A 5,885-nucleotide genomic window follows, 5' to 3' on the forward strand; every position below is an offset into this window, starting at 1 on the left:
GGATTCTTATTTAATCACATAAGGAAAGAAAGGAAGGTTTTTTCCCCCTCCCCCATCAGTCATTTGCCGTACCGTATCTTAGCGTATGTTCTCATGATTTATTCTTGTATTGTTTTATCAGAGATCTCTTCTGTTAGCAGTCTTTACTCCCCCTTCTTCCTTGAAAAATGTGCAATTAGTTTCATCCAAATTGTTTCTTTTGAAGTTCTTGCAGCTAGTGGCACGAATCAGAGACGGCGTCCCGGAGTGCCGGAATCCCACAGGAGGGCAAATTCGGGGGTGGTGTAGGGCACAGCAGGCAAGGGCAGTCCCCCCCACCATCCTGGGGGGAGGTAAGGAGGCTAATTACCCCCATCATAGCCTCCAAATTACCTTGTGTGGGCCATCTTCCAATGCGCCCCCTAGTGGCCCCCTAGTTGTGTCCAACTCTTCGTGACCCCATGGACCAGAGCACGCCAGGCACTCCTGTCTTCCACTGCCTCCCGCAGTTTGGTCAGACTCATGTTCGTAGCTCCGAGAACACTGTCCAGCCATCTCATCCTCTGTCGTCCCCTTCTCCTTGTGTCCTCCATCTTTCCCAACATCAGGGTCTTTTCCAGGGAGTCTTCTCTTCTCATGAGGTGACCAAAGTATTGGAGCCTCAGGTTCAGGATCTGTCCTTCCAGTGAGCACTCAGGGCTGATTTCCTTAAGAATGGATAGGTCTGATCTTCTTGCAGTCCATGGGACTCTCAAGAGTCTCCTCCAGCACCAGTACTGCTAGTTAAAATGAGCCTAATAAAGCCGGTTGAAGAGGGTGTTTAACATGCGGTCCAGTTGCACTTAATAATAATAATAATAATAATAATAATAATAATAATAATAATAATAAATTTCAGTATTCTGTATTCCAGCATTCAGTGTATTGTAGTCCAAAGGCATCCAGTTGGTTAGAGCATGGTCCTGATAACGGCAAGATTGCAGGTTCGAGCCCCATATGGGACAGCTATGTGCTACTTCATTGCAGGGGGTTGGACTAGATGACCCTCAGGGTACCTTCCAACTCTGCAACTCTTTGTTTCAACCATGAGAGAACAGGAAGTGGCCTTTCATGGTATTTGAGAATTGCCCTTCCTTACAGCCAGGCAACTTTTCTCAACCATGGTTCTGTGGTAAACTTTGAAGGGCAAGAGCTCAGCAGAACATGCCCCCTGGCCATTCCGCCATAGTGTGTGTCCACCCCCACTCCTAAAAAGAGCAAGAGAGCTACGTTGCATCATTATAGAGAGAAAATCAGCCATATGTATGCAGCATTCTGCCCAATTTATTAGGATCAGCTGGCAGGCTGCGGAAAAACCAAACGGACATGGGGCAGTGGAATGGTTAGTAAAATTAGGGATTTAGCTTGGGAGACTTGGGCTTACTTCCCTGAAATCTTCTGGCTGCAGGACTCCAACTTGGGAACCCATTAAGCTTTAGATACAAATCTGCAGGTGGCTGAAATACAGCTCCTAGCTTTAATTAGGTAAAAAGACAAGAATCCAACTTGCAAAGTAGCACTGAAGACTTTTGCTGCCCAAGGCAGAGGGCGAGAGGGCATCTTCCCTTCCCCATTCCACTAACAGAAGCTGCCTAGACTGGTAGTTAATACATCAGCCCCGGTGATGATGGGATACTTTGGCAGCCTTGTAATTGGTACATAAATGAAAAAAGTGTCCCCCAGTGAAAGCAGCAAGCTATGTAAGCACAGAGCGTTAGACTAGTAGTTTGAAGTAGGAACCCATCAATGAAAAGTACTGCCGACCCGCCATGTCATTATTTTGCTCATTCTGTTTTCCTCTGCCATCACAAAAAAACAGTAAAACTTGGAAGCCCCATTTCTACCTCATTCACTTGCCAGAGCAGATGAAAAAAAGGCCCAGATTTGTGGTTCCTTCACATTCCTCCTCTACTATATCACTGGTCAGCATTATCTCCCTGGTAAAATTGTGCATAGCAAGCAAATAATACTACATTTAGACACGAAACACTGTGCGGAAAAGAGAAACCTCCTTTATAATGTCCTCTACATTTGTGCTTTCAAACGAAAACTTAATATAAACCGTATTTTCTTCTTGCAATCAATGCACGATTTGGAGTTGCACATCTGGAGGGGGCTGGATAAAACTCAAGGTCAAATTTAGCAGAAGTTAATACGTAAGGGCAGCGCAAATCCATATATGCCCACTTTAAAGCTTAAGCAGAGGTCAAAGGAGCAAATACATTAGGATAATATTACGCAAGCTGAAATTATCAGAAATGCACATGGACAGGAAATCGGGAACCTGATCAATCACCTTGACATAAATTCAACTTCATCAGAAATACAATTTGTTGCATTTTCTACAATCTGAACACAGGCACAATTAGTTCTGTGGCTTTCATGTTTTTGAAAATGTAGATAGTCACAGGAGTGATAATTATTAATATGATAATTAACAATGTGATAATTATCGGGGGAGGCGGAGAGAAAGTTTAACCTTTTCCTTGCCGGTTGTGTAGCCCTGATGGAAAACACAAGTTTGAAGCTATTTGCATTCAAAAGAAACTCGTGGGTGCTAGCATGGGATTTCATCCCAAAACCATAATGGACCTACCACAAGGAATGTCAACATGGTGCCTTGCCGAAGTTGTTGATCCCATCAGCTTCAGTAAGCATACCCAAGGATCAGGAATGAAGGCAGCTGTAGATCGCCAAAACCATGTTGGCTATCCGTGACAAATTCAGGAGGACTGCAACAGGGGGAGGAGCAGGAGAGGAAAGGATTAAACTCCCTTCCCCTGTGTCAAGGGCCAGGAGTCAACTTTGCCTGCTGAACAGCAGCCTGAAGGGGGAGAAGGCAGAGTGACTCCACCTGCAGCTGATCAGCCTTCAAGGACTCAGAGGAGAAGGCACTGATGAGAACCAACTGGCTTCAGCCTTCTTAAGCAGAGCTTCCAGCAGCAGTCAGACGCTGGCAACAATGCTTGGAGTTTCTGGCCTGATCTTGCTGCTTCCTGCTCGTCTTGACCCCAAGATCATCGGATTCCCTGACCCTGGACCATTGGACCACATGGATTGCTGTTCACCCGCTCCTAGGACTGGACCTGACTTTGGATGCTGTGTCTCCAGGCAAGAACACCTCAGAGCCTCTTCTGGTTGGCTGGCCTCCAGCTCCTCTGAGCTCTGCAATCCTGGTACGTTTTGGCCCTTTCTTCAGCAGTTGCATTTTGAGATAAATGCTATATATACACACATACCTCCCCACACACTCCTCACTTTCAGTTGTTGGTTTTATCTTCAGGGTGCAGAAGAGAAGCAGCCCCCAATTTTGAGGCACCACCCCCATTCCATCTTCAGTGGAAAACCCTTTTGACTTTTCCTTTCCCCGAGGCCACCTGCCTAATCTGCAATATTTCACTTTTGCATCTAAAACCCAACTTAATGCAAAACTTTGTATTGTTATGTTCTACAATGATAGGATTTTTGTTTTCCGAGGAGCTTTAGTTATTTTAACCAAGGCAGGTGAGATGGTTGGGATGGCAGTATAAAAACAAGTTAACTGTTGATATTTAAGCTTAAAGTTCCCAGTGAATCCTAACCGTATATGAGTAATCTCTCTCATACACTGGTGTAATCAAGTTACAAGGTAGAACTGGCGATCGTAATGCCATAGCAGCAATGGTTAGTCCTTTATATACAGTGGTACCTCAGTTTTTGAACATAATCTGTTCTGGAAGACTGTTTGAGTTCCGAATCATTCAAAAACTCAATATGGAAGCCTCAAAACAGAAGCCACGTTTCATGTTAGACTTCCGAGGCGCGTTCGAAAACCGAAGCATTTACTTCCGGGTTTACGGCATTCGAAAACCGAGATGTTCATCAACAGAGACGTTTGAAAACCGAGATGCCACTGTATATACATGCAAATTTATGTATATCGGCCACTTGGATTCATTAAAACAATTGGGGGGGGGGGTCACATTGAAAAGAGGAAGTGGAGACCAGAGTAAAAAAGCCAATGACCTAGAGATATATGAAAAAATGGCATTTTTACCCTTCTCCATGCTTGTAGCTAGCACTGATAGAAGGCAAGTGAATATTGATAGGTGGTTGTTTTTTTTGGGGGGGGGGGAGTGTTCATTCATGCATTTTAAACAGCCTCAGGATTGGGAGAGGGGGTATCTTTAGCAGCAGCCAGAAGCATATCCATGCTTGCAGAATATAAGATATATTCATATTAGCTGTCAATTTATTGATTAAGCCCACAGACTTCACATTAAAATATTATACACCATACAGAAACAGAATACAAATTCATCAAATATCTCTGTTAGCAGCCAGGAAAACATGACATTGATTTTCACTGGTAGCTTCATCACTCTCAACACGAATTTAGCTAGTTTGTGTCATAAACTTTATATTCAAAGGTGGTGAAAAATAACATTCAGAGTTATAGTAGCCAGGATACCAAATTACTAATAGATTGTTTGATTAAATTGTATTGTGCTTTGTAGAATGCAATTTTGTGTGTTTGTGTGTGAGGTCTGTTGACTGGATTAATGAACTGATTCATATCAACTATTTTGCCCCAATGTTCATCTGCACATAGAATTTTCAAGGGGACTGACAGAAATTACGATTCTAGAGCTTTCATGGGAGTTTTTCCTGGAAAGCGCCCTTTACCAGAGGCCATTTTATGAAAAAGCATTTTAAAGCAGCATCTCTTCAGCTGGTGAAGCTGCGCTGAATATTTTATTCTAAGCCATTTCAGATGACTTGACCCAGGGGCAGGGAAGCAGAGAGAGAGAGAGAGAGACGCAAACTTTGTGTGCAGTTCTCACCCGTATGCAGAGAGTAGTTTTGGACTGTAGTCAAATCTGGATTGCAAGCCCAAAGCGGAAAATTGCAGTATGGTTTGAGGCAGCTAACAGACTACTTAGCATCCTTCCAAGCTCTTTCCTAATAAAGTAAATTTGTTTCTGTTAACTCTGGACTGGCAGGTGGTTTCAAAAAGGTTGTGATCAAAGAAACTTTGATTAATCCATGATACCCAGCCCTTTTATTTTCAAATATAAGGACGGGGGTGTGTGTGGAAGAGATGGGACTTGCAGACATCTCAGGATGTCAAATTTGTTGCTCTTCTGACCACGTCTGTCTAAGAGCCCCCACAACCTGACCAAGTCAGATAAAGTTGAGTATTTTATATTGTCCATTAGCTCTGTTTTCTTCAGGCTTGTCTTATGAATGATTGAGTTTAAAAAGTTAAATTTTTAATTCCTGCTATTCCATTTCTATAAAGAATTTTCATTTCCAACCTTAAAGGATGAATAAATCTTATGTTTTTGTTTCATTTTTTGTGGCATTCGTCCTAAACAAATGTGAAGTCCTATCTTCTGGAGCCTTGGGTGAATTGCTAGCAAATTCAATGCTGTCATACCCTGTTTCCAAGGAAGGTAGTATACGGAGTATAGTCATCCAATTAGTACCTCCCCCAAATTTTTGCATTTTAAAATATGGGCTTTGGAGCCTTTTTTTTAAGGGGAGCGAGAGTCCACAAACACACCCGTACAGATTTTCTCCTTCCAGTAGTCTCATCAAAACTTTTTTTTCAAGTTACAAAACACAATGACTAACACTCAAAGAACAAGACACTTCCTGTTCACATGAGTGGTTGATACAAAAGCTAGCGAGAGAGTGTCTCATGCTTTTTGGAAAACTTCAGAAGTTGCCATAATTTTTCCTGCACGTGTACAGTTTCCAATGCGTGACAGCATAGAGAGCCACTCTAAATGTAATCCTGTTTTTTACTTCTGACAAAAAGTCCCAGTACATCAGCTTCTGGTGTCCTCAGGGCCAGAGAGCGTATAAAGTTGACATGGACATCA

General features: G+C 42.9%; 1 protein-coding gene across 2 annotated transcripts in view; it reads left to right on the top strand.

The window, feature by feature from the left end:
- The window catches only part of ANO10 (anoctamin 10), a 100,507-nt gene that overhangs the window by 84,788 nt on the left and 9,834 nt on the right, over nucleotides 1-5,885 (top strand). The window lies entirely within an intron of this gene.

The sequence above is a fragment of the Podarcis liolepis genome (genome assembly GCF_965112155.1).
Source record: "Podarcis liolepis genome assembly, chromosome: 12".
Lineage (NCBI taxonomy): Eukaryota > Metazoa > Chordata > Lepidosauria > Squamata > Lacertidae > Podarcis > Podarcis liolepis.